Below are 11,520 nucleotides of genomic sequence, written 5' to 3' on the forward strand. Positions count from 1 at the left end.
CAGAAGCTTTTATTTGGACACAATGCTACAAAGAACTTTCTTGTCAATCAAATCCAGCAGTATTTTATTTTCACTTCATATTAAAAAGAAGACCCACTGAATGCCTTCAGAAAACCAGCAGAACAACACAGGCCAAACCCAAACAAGTGGTAATCAACCTTCCCACTTACTCTCCAACAACAACACGACACCTAAGAGTTCTCCTAGAAGACCAGAAGAAATTTCCAATTTCCATATGCTTAGCATTCATTCTGAAAATGGGATCAAATTTTGCTGGAAGTCTTCAGAGGCATGGATGCAAACCACAGGTGGGGATAGTAAGATACCAACATAAGCATCAGAAAGGTTCCAGTTGGTTCTTGTCACTGTTGGACAGCAAAAGTCAGGTATATAAAAAGAAGAAAAAAGGGAAAAAATCCCCGCAAAACCCAAAACACAAAGATCCCAACACATATCTTTTAAATATAATCTTAGAAAAAATTTGCTTCCAACACTAGCATTTGACACCATCTTTTATAAAAGAAAGGAATGAAAATTACTAGAGGTTTCAAAATTCTAAGTTTAATACATGCATTAATATTTCACTCAGTCTATATCCTTTATTCACTATTGCTATGAAAGGATAAATTACTGCTGTTTCACTTTGAATAAAATCACATTATAATGAAGGTAACCCATACATCTCACTTAAGACTGATTATTTTCTCAAAGGCTTTAAACTGCTTAAAATATCACAAGTAATTCCAAAAATAAATGCTGGCAGAACCAGAGCCAATCTTAACACAGCAAAATGACCGCCATACACAGCAGGCTTTAGGAGTCACAGCTCTAAGAATCTTAGGCATAAGGATTAGAAAAGCAATGATTTTGAGTAATACCCTATGTGGTGCAAAAGGAAAAAAATTCATACATTCAATTTTTATCTTTTCAGAAAGTAAAGTAACTGGAAAGACTAAAGGCATAAAACAAAATTCAAGGTCAATCTGGCCTATAAATGATGAGGCTTATACTGTACAGTAAGACAACTGAAGGGGGGTAGCGTAGGGACAGAAATGAAGAATCTTCCTAACATTCATTCACCAACAAATCACTAGGCATTAAAATTAACTCAAAAGTGTGAAAAATATAAAAAAATATATGGTCAAGAACACTATGCAAGACAGCAGCTAAGTCAGTCAAAAGAATGTGCCTAACAATACTGTTTCTCAGGGCAGCTCAGAGCTGCATTAGAATGTATCAGAGAATTAGTACCCCAAAACTATTTCTAGCCAGCTATTTGAAACTATTGACACACACAGAGCTCAAGCCCAGCCCGCTCCTGAGGCCCAACACCTCCCAGATCCAGGGAGCTCTCCATCCCCGCTCAGTTAACCAGCCCAGGCTGGGAGTCCCCAGTGAACAGCATTCTTGGCTCAACTCACCTCAGCCACTTTTTCAACCCTGCAAAGAGAATTGGTTTCCTTCTTATTCCCAGCATTTTTTGGATGCTGAAATCCAAGTCACCTTTAAAGAGTACAAAGGTAACCTGCATTGGCTGGGATGTATGCCAAACCATCAAGAACACCATCAGGATGCTCAAGCTATTACTAATTGTTATTGATGCGTGATCAAAAACAGAATCAACCAATTGTAAAAACATGCTTTTTCTCTGGAGGTGGACCACTCAAGAACCTGTCAATTTATCCTAGATTTTGAACAAAAATGCCACTTCCATCCCACTCTTGGGACACCAGCTCCTTCCCTTGAAGATGGCAAGGTCTGGAGACAAGCAGGCAGGGGCACATCTTCCTTACCCTGTGCAGGAGGACACATGGAACTGAGCAGGCATCTCCCAGCTCCAAAGCAGACACACTCACTCAGGCTGCCAGTCCTATTAACAGCTACACTGCTCTGGGCCTGCCAAGGAACCCAGAGCACAGGAACTATTCATTGGCTTCTGTCTGCCTAAGGTCATGCAGATCCCTCCTAAAGAAAGGTGTGCATTTTGAGTTTGAACACTTTGATCTTTAAAACGATGGGAGGACACAAGACTTAATTATCAAAGACTTAGTACTCTTACACAGTTTCCACGGGGAAAACAGAACTACCAGCAACTCTCAGCCACCTGATAAGTCAATCAGGCAAGACACAGACCTGTCTGCTACATCCTCTAAGATACTGCAAAGATAATAAATGTTCACATGGATACTAAACACAGATGCACGATATGTGGCATATATATATGCCAACTAAAATATATAAAATTCAGTATCTCAATTTTATGTTTAGTATCCTTAATTAGCTAATGATTACAGGACTTTATTACCAAGAGGAATACAATACTGTGTTTAGTTTTCCAAATTACTCAAAGGAATACTGCAATGAGGCTGCATATAAAATATTTTAAGTAAGGCCAGCTAAAGGTAGACTGCAACATTCCACATTACACATAAATGTATAAGCCTCTTTCCCTGAGAATACTCAGGTAATGTGGATCACCTTTCAGAAAGCCTTAGCTTCTTACAAGGAGTGTTAGCACTCCTTGTATTTGCATTTGCCAGACAAAATCTGTTTTTTCTAAAAAAGCCTATTTAGATTTCTTTTAGAAAGGTATTTCACGGTACATGTTGAATTTGCTTACTACCTTTTCCCTGCATTTCCCTGAGGAACATTTGTATCAAACAATTATATCTTGATATCTTGATTATGCAAAAGATTACAGATATCTTGAAATACTGTCTCAATTATTCTTACCACATGACAAAGTAAAAATAACTGCAAGCCTCACACAAACACTACTGTATGTATCATTTGTTTCAAGGATTTCTTCTCTTCATGAAAAGAGAAAGAAATGGGAACTTCCAGAATACAGGAAGCAATCTGCAAACTACTCTACATACAAAAAGAAGTCTGACATAATTGGGTCTGAAACTGTATATGTGGTTTCAAGCCAGTATTATAGCATTCCATAAACCCAGTCTCCTTCCTGCTTCAAAGTTAATAGCATTCTAATATGTGTAGAACAAATTAAACCAACTCAGTCAATGACACATGCAGGAGATGTAGCTGGTGAGTCAGCCAGCTATCATGCTCCCTTACAAGCTAAAATCCTAATTGAGGGCTCAAACATGGCTTCACTATGAGCTTCATTTGAGTCGTTTACACTAAAAATTCATAACTGATTTCTGCCAAAGCATGAGTGAGAAGTCCTCACTTATGGTCATATTCCTGATTTTTCTTGTAATAGACCTAACATTAGTCAGGAATATCATGGCTATCATTCCCTAGCTTCCATGTCACATGATACATACATACTAGCTCTCCAAGTCTTCCTGAAACAAAAAAATAAAGCAGTCTAGTATTTTATATTTTTAAAATTTAGGCTGTCAAAGCTTAGCATAGCATCATTTTTAAAACTCATCTGACTAACATGTCATGGGGTTTTGATGGTCCCAGAGAAAGCTGAAGCGGCAGTTCACATCTACAACTAATTTATGAGGTGCTTTAAAGAGGAACTTCATTAGAAATGTTGTAGCAACCCACTAAAGGTTGAAACCATTGCTAAAAGTCATATGAGTATCATTTCCATCACTGACCAAGCTGTACTACATGTCATTTCTTTCCAAGAACAATTCCAGGTTTTTAATTACCTCTGCAGTCCAATGTGGTTTACAGTCTGTCAGGCATTGTCCCAGTGTGCTGAGAAGACAAACCAACAGTGCTTTTGCTGACACTATCTTCTGTCCATCTAGAGATGGTCCTTTAGCAAAAAAAGTTTCATGTCTGACACAGGAATGTAACAACCTTCAAGAAACTGAGGCCTTCTTTCAAGGGGAAATAATTAGATACAGTGCTTTTGTACCCAAGGTGGCTGAGAGCTCCTCAGAGCTGCAAGAGAAAATACTGATGGACTACAGCAAAAACCTTTAACAGAAAACTTCCTTTGTTCTCTTAGACCTCAGTCTGCAAAATTTCTTTGTATTTGAGGTTCAGCATGTCAATGGCACACACATGTACTTGAAAGACCATCCCCTTGGCTAACAAAACAGACAACAATCAGATTAACCAGCTAAAATAACATCAACCTTGTCAAGTTTTTTTATGCAATAGATTGGAAGATTTAGGGGTTTTGTCTTTTCAGTAAAATGCAACTCAATTATTTAACTGGAGTTCAAGTATCATCAGGCACTTACAAAAAGTAACACACTCCAAAGCACACATGTTTATAATTATAGCTCCTTTCTACAGATTTTACTTTCCCACTCATTCCCCAAAGCCTTCCTTCCTCCTGGAAAGGAGGCATCTACACTGCATTAGGACAGAAATAAACAAAAGTGCACAAATGCAGTTAAATTTACTAAAAGCTTTAGGTCTGTATTTTGGAAGTGAGAAACAATTGAGTCCGATTTTTAAATATTCACTGACCCTTAATCAAAATCAAGGTTTTTAACACAACTCTTCATTTAAAAAGGATACAAAATTTGCAAGCAGTTCAATTGGTAAGTTTAAAAGGATTTCATTTCTGATATATGAAAACTTGCCATTCCACACAACTTGGTTTACATACTAGCAGGTCCATAATTTTCTAGGTCTAACGCTCCTTTTTACAGAGACCAGATAAACACAATGTGCAGGTTAGAACCAAAATGCTCATCTCTCACTTACCAAGCTGTGCACAGTTCCCTTCCCAAAGGGATGTATGAAATGAGACTTAATGGAGAAACCAAAGGACATGAGCATGTCCCCCATGCATATGGTAACACTTAAACCTTATTAATTACTTCCTAGAAGAAAAAAACACATGACAGAGGTTGGTGAGACACTCACCTTCAGGATATTCCTCTCCTTCAAATTATCAGCTAAAAGGCCACCTTTCTATCAGTTACACTCCAAAGTGAAACAGTTTCTAAATGACTGACTGGTAGCCAGCCTTTCTTGTGAACTACAACTCTTTGCAACCTGCAGCCGCTGACAGACAAGAAATAGAATGTACAAGTTTCAGCAGCAAGAAGCATAACTCATTAGTAATTTCCACACAGGAAAGGTGTCCAAGCTATCCAGTAAACAGAGCAAATATAAACACAGCTGCAAACATCAGTAGTCAATTCTTTTAACACAATCCATGCCAGCATCTGTGGTCCTGCAGTAACATTCAATTTTGCCCACTAATTTACTTACCATAGCCATGACTTGCCTACAGAAGCACTTACAGCACAACTGGAAGCAGTGTGCTTTTGTGCTGTGGCAGGGTCTCCCTCCATGCTATTCAAGGCTGTAATAGCACTCCAGCAGCCTCCTCTGAGCACAGCACAGAGAAATCTAATTTTCCTTAGATATTTAATTAAGAAAAGGGAAATGGCTCTTCAGAGAAATGATGTATCTGCTCATCATCAAATGAAGTCAGTTATGTTCTGATTAGTTGGCCACTGACTTCTGCACTTTTATTTGGAAATAAGGGCCTGTTTACTTCTTTTAAAACAGGGGAAGAACGAAAGGAGATCAATGAAACACAGATGATTTTTCGTGTCAGTCTGACACCAAGAAGTTCACATAAAAATCCCAGGTCCATTTTAACTTAACACATCTCATTATGGAATTTAAACTTGCTTTTGCAATCTTGTCTTAGAAAGACTGATCACAACTCCTCCTCCAAAGGGCTGGGAAATATTTACTAAGACTTCAGCTAAACCCAAAAGTTCCACCAGTAATGCATTCTAATGGAGGAAAAAAATGACTTTGCTCAATAAATATTGAGTTTAAGCTCTGCTGTGTCAGACAGTATAGAAGCTGGAATTTCTTTTTACTATGCCTGGAAGTAGTTCACTGCTTGAGCTACATATAATCAAGAAGAATGCATGAAAAGTGAGACACAAAACTAACTTCTACACAATAGTTATGTCAACAGTACATGTTCAAAATGTTAGGTTTTGGCTAACTAATAACTTTTCACACCCATTTTAAGTCACACTTGATGGTTTTAGCCTTTTATAACAAAAATTAACAGTAAGCTCCTGTTACATCTTCTTAGCTACAAGTGCAGGGTAATTTATGACAACAACAATCCACTACTGAAAGACTGACCCTATCTGCCAGGCTGATGAAAACAATGAAAAAAATACATAGCTAATGCAGTATAAGATACTGATGAGTCAGAATTCTAAGATCATGTTATGATGTCATCAAACAGATTTTTATTGCTATGCTAAGAATCACTAAGATTTAGACATGACAATAGGCCAAAAGAGAAACTCAGGAGTTTAGGAAGATCAATAGTTTACCATATGGCAGAATACATGAACACAGCCTACTACCAAAATACTACGTTTGGATTTTTCTTTTGTTTTTTTTTTCAAAGGATTGAACCATAGAAGCAAAAGCAATACTGGTCAGACAAGATGACAAAGTAACATAACCCACCAGAGACAGGTAAGGTTTGTTCAGGCAAAAGAACAAAAAGATACTTGGTGATGGCTTTTGGCTGCTTTCTAAGTTGGAAATTAGGACAAAATAGGTGTCCACAGTCATTCTATCACACCACCTTACTTCTTGTCTAGAATTAAGACCCACCCTAGTATTTTGCTTCAAGCCCAGCTGCCTCACTGGGACCTGGAAGGATCACTCCCATAGACAATTAGCAAACAAAGTTGACAGTCACGCTGTCAACATCATCACTGAAAGGAGATGCATTGCCTAGTGTTGAGCAGGCTCAACACTTCCTAGGCTGTCCCCAAAATACCACTTAATGGCTAAACTGAATAGTTTCCAGAGTTCTCAGCAGTTAGATGACATTAAGACTAATTACGGAAAAGTGACAATTCACTAAATCACTTCTGCTGCTCTGAGCAGACTGTTTCTGTGCACACACACACAACAAAACCACATCACAGCCACATGTAAAATGAGCAGAGCAGGACCCAGGCTCTATGCATCACCAACTACCCATTCCATGCAAACACAACTGGCTGGAGAAGGAAATGCACTGCAATGGACAGACACTCAAGCAGAGATCACTACAATGAAAGCAAGACAGTATTCCCAGCTTAAAGGAACCCAAACACTGCAACACGTGATGGGCACTGTTACAAACATGGAAGGCACAAGGCTGAATTCAGCATGCTGCCTACAAACTTCAGTGACATATTCAAGAACTTCAAGGAACTCATTTCACTACTTTAAATGACATATTACTATAATATTTACTATCTGCCTTTTCTAAAACTGTTACTATTTCAATTGGGTCTACAAAAAAAAATTAATTAAGAGTCTATAATCAAAGCAAGTATAGGCTGGTTTAGAAAGCAACATTCATAAACATTCAGGGTTAGTTTTTATTATTGTTTCTTGGATCAACCAGAAAAGATTTTTTTTTCTTATAAACGATGCACTTGACACTTAAAATTATATGCAAAATGTTACATTCTGTCTGTTTCTTAAGCATTAGAATTTCTTTTTTCTACAAGATAAGGAAACTTAAGAGTAAGAAAGGGTAAACAATCTTAAATATGCATACCGCCAACTCAGCTGTTTTCCTCTTTCTAAATTTTGATATTTGAACCTTGAAATAGCAAAGTAAGCATGAAAGCAAAGTTTTTTCATGACAAAGGACTTGTCTTCCCATTTTTAAAACTTCTCTGTTTACCATCAGTCTTACCCAGAAAATAAACTGACAGTAACTGTTTAGGCATGTCATTTCTCCATCCCTTCTTTTGCTATAAATCTGGAAGGGCTTTTCTCCTATCTCTTCAACTACTCCAACCACCTCCTGCTTACTTGCTCAACAGCAATTTAACAAGTCCACAGAAGACAAAGATATGAAGAGCAATTCAAAAAAACCCAACCAAACAAACCAACATTACCAAAACAAAATATCCAAGCCACCAGCTCAAGAAGTGCTTAAGCCTCAACCTGTGGGAGTGTAGGAAGAGATATGGGAAGGAAGTAGGGCTGTTCTATTGAAGCTTTCTTCTCCAAACATCTGTTCCTCTTCGAAGTACTGTGGGGCTGGATGGACACTCAGTGACTATCACTACAGCTGCTGTCAGCCCACTTGATAAAATTCAGGCAATGCTGACTCATAATACTGAGTGCTTTCCTCCTGATCATGCCCTTCTTTCACTGGCTGTCTCTATTTCCTCTCCTAATCCTTACTTGAGAAAGAACTCATATCTATGCATTTCAAAATAAGCCTTAAATCTTTATAAGCATAAATACAGAGCTGTGATCAAAGCTGTCAACTCACACTGGGAAAGGGAAGAGAAATAAACAGGCACATTTATAAAAACATTTTAATGCTATCTACCAGTAAACCAAGCAAGATCCAACTGCTATTTCCTTTAGGCACGCAAAGCAAATTGAATTAAAAAAAAAATTAATTTTATTTTTAAATACGTTCAGAGATAAGTAAAACATACTGAATATTATCTGTTATTCTCTGCATTAGTGTTTCTTTTCTAAGTCTTTTGTATGTGATCTTTGAAAAAGAAAGCTATACTAGACTCATATGGAGTACAATGTTTTGATGCAGCCAGTCTTAATGGCAGCTCACGCTGGAAATTGAAAATCGTATAAGCCAACTTCTCCTTTGCCACAAAATTGCTTTATCAATGCTGACGATTAGCAGGTGTTACATGGAAGCACAGAAGCACGGCCATAACTGAATAACTAAACCTGGAATATGTAAGTAGCCAGAACATTATTATCGACATTTTACCCTCATTATATAATCACGTTTAGGCTGAGTTATCTATCGTATCTAAAACCGAAAATCATCTCGCCCAAGAACGACAGACGTGAGGGCTCCCAGCCCGGCGTTCCGCCGATAAGCCAAGGCAGAACTCGCCCTCTGCAGACAGAGCCGCCGGAGGCTCGCCGGCCCGCGGCCCGTCCCCCGGCCGGTGCCTCGGGGCACTGCCACCGTGCCTGCTGCCCACTCTTGTCCCGCCGGGCCAGGGCGCGGAGGGGCCGGGACACGCCGGCCCCGCGGCCCCCGAGCCGGGCAGGGCCGTGCAGCGCGGCCTCCCCCCCCCGCACCCGGCGCCCCCGGCAGCGCCGCCGCTCCGCCGCCCACCGCACCAGGAGGGCCCGGGCGGGGGCGGCCGGCGCTGCCCCGGCACTGCTCGGCCCCGCCGCCGCCCGAGGGGACGGCGCAGCGCGGCCGCGATCGCCGTGCCCCGCCCGGGCCCGGCCGCCCCCCCCCCCGCGGCGCGGCCGCGCGCCCGGCGCGCCTCACCTTGGGAGCGCTGCCCGCGGCGGGAAGCGGCGGCGCGTGCGGGCATCGGCGTCCGCGCCCCGCCGAGCCCCGCGCGCCGCTCCGCCGGCCCCGGCTCCCGGGCCACGTCCCTGCCCGCGCCGCGCGCAGGCGCACTGGGCGCGCAGCCGCCGCGAGGGGCAGCCGCGGCCCCGCGGGCCCCCGGGAGGGGCGGACGGCGGCTCTGCCCCGCCGTGCTGCCTGCGGGCGGCCGGAGCCCGCGAGTCCGACGGCGAGAACCCACCGGCGCTGCTCCCGGACGGTGCCGCGTCCTGCGGGTCTCGGGGCTCCCGGTGCCGTACGCTGGAAGGCCGGGCGGCGAGCCGGTTCCGCAGCGTGCGGGTCGCTCGCGTGCTGCCCTCGTGCGGGTCGCCCGCTGTGTCACCGCCGCCGCCTCCGCACGGCCCCGGCCCTGAGCCGAGCCCCCGGCCGGCCCCGCGTCGCGACGTCCCCGCTGCCCACACTCGCTCCTCACGGCAGCGGCATGGAGCCGCCGCGGCGGCGCCGCCGCCACACGAGGCGAGGCCCCTGCTCGGGTTTGGTGTGATCAGAGTGTCTGCCCGAGCATCTCCGTAACGCCGGCTCTGCGCTAGGAGCTGCGCACGGTAACGCGCTCTCCCGGAGCGCCACCGCCTCGGGCTACACGGGCCCGTCCCTAGGCTCATTTGTCTGACACGTTTCAGCCAGATGCCGATTAGGTTACACAAACAGTTGAGACACTGTCTGCCCGGAGCAGCTCCCCATCTAATAATGAGCCCATTCGCCATTGTCCTTCTACAGTGAGTAGAGACTCCTAGACTAAACCATACACATATTTTCATTTGGAAGAATTCTAACAAGACCTTTAATAAATAATTTTAATTTAAAAAATATTTATGAAAGTAATTCCAACACTACCAGAATACATACAGTACTCTACATATAACCAAGTATGCAAAAATACATTCTTAAAAGAAAACTATGCAGCAATAGTAGGGATAGGCTATCACCAGGCCTCCAGCCAAACTCTTTTTTCATTGAAATAAGGCTGTCACTCCTGCAAGAACAGCAAAAAAGATCCGAAACAATTACTACAAGTGACCACAAGGGTCAGTCCAGTCACAGACAACAGCCTAACTGCCTTGAGTCCTCTGCAGACAAACAGGCAGAGCGTTTGTCCTGCTTGCAGGAGATGCTGCTCAAGCATCAGTTTTGCCAGTCCAAGAGACTTGTAAGTACTTGACACTGCTCTAAAACCTCTGCTTGATCCCTTACTCTCCAAAACACACCTAAGTAAAAATACCACATACAAGAGAAATTGAGAAATAGCATTAAAGGAATGCTTTTCCCCCTATCAACGTGACATGAATAAAAGGTATTTCATTAAAGTATTGAAAAGTACTAGATTTTACCTTAACGTGTTCAGAGTGTGTATGAATAGCAGTCACCCTTCCAACAAACATTGCCACTAAAAGCCAGAGGGAAAAAAGCCCAGAGGAGCCATTCACCCTGAATTTATAAGAGATGGTGGGGTGGGGCTAATAAACCCAGCTGGGGTCTCCATTTTGCAGGGTGGCAATGAGCAAGAAAGCGTGTGGGTGTGGCAGGTTAACAGGCTGACTTTTGCCATGGCGAGCTATTTGAGGAGAAAAAAGCCTTCTTACAGAGAAAAACAAGAAATCAATTTTGTTTTTCCTTGTTTAACAAAAAGACTAACAAGTATTGCTTATGATACCATTGTCTGTGAGGCATTTGTCATGGAAGTAATTGCCCAGTAGTAGCAGCAGACTTTTTGACGACTATGGATTTATATGCCAGAGGGGAAGAAAAAAAAAGTGCTCTGCTAGAGGTACTTTCTACTAATTGAAAAGCACATAGAATTCTGAACTTTCTAGAATTCATTCTTAGATCACAGAATCATTTCTTAATTAGGTTGAAAAGATCTCCAAGTTCATGGAGTCCAACCTTTGATCACCACCTTGCCAATGAAGCCAAGGCACTAAGTGCCACATCCAGCCATTTCTTGAACTCCTCCTGGGATTGTGACTATATCACCTCCATGGGTAGCCACTTCCAAAGCCTAACCACCTTTTCAGTGAAAAAATTCCTTCTGATATTCAATCTGAACCTCCCCTGGCACAGCTCGAGGCTATGTTCTCTTGTCACTGGTTGCCAGGGAGGAGAGGCAAATCTCCATCTTGCTACAACATCCTTTCAGAATGTAGCAAGACAGTTAAATTGCTTCTGAGCTGGCAGGTCTCTAAGTAGGAACCACGCTGGTATTCGGCTGATGTCGTAAACATTTATTTTTTCTT

General features: G+C 42.5%; 1 protein-coding gene across 7 annotated transcripts in view; it reads right to left on the reverse strand.

Annotated features, from left to right (window-relative positions):
• Positions 1 to 9,684, reverse strand: part of EVI5 (ecotropic viral integration site 5) — a 70,512-nt gene extending 60,828 nt beyond the window's left edge. For 2 of the 7 annotated variants that reach the window (XM_030953561.1, XM_030953559.1), the window contains exon 1: positions 171 to 306. The gene's annotated coding sequence lies outside the window, so the exon portion shown is untranslated. Of the gene's footprint in view, positions 1 to 170; positions 1,621 to 9,208; positions 9,314 to 9,470 lie in introns of those variants that run through there. The other 5 variants (XM_030953563.1, XM_030953557.1, XM_030953558.1 and 2 more) reach the window with 5 other exon arrangements.
• Positions 9,685 to 11,520: the final 1,836 nt, after the last annotated feature.

The sequence above is a fragment of the Camarhynchus parvulus genome, chromosome 8, assembly GCF_901933205.1.
Source record: "Camarhynchus parvulus chromosome 8, STF_HiC, whole genome shotgun sequence".
In the NCBI taxonomy this organism is placed as follows: domain Eukaryota; kingdom Metazoa; phylum Chordata; class Aves; order Passeriformes; family Thraupidae; genus Camarhynchus; species Camarhynchus parvulus.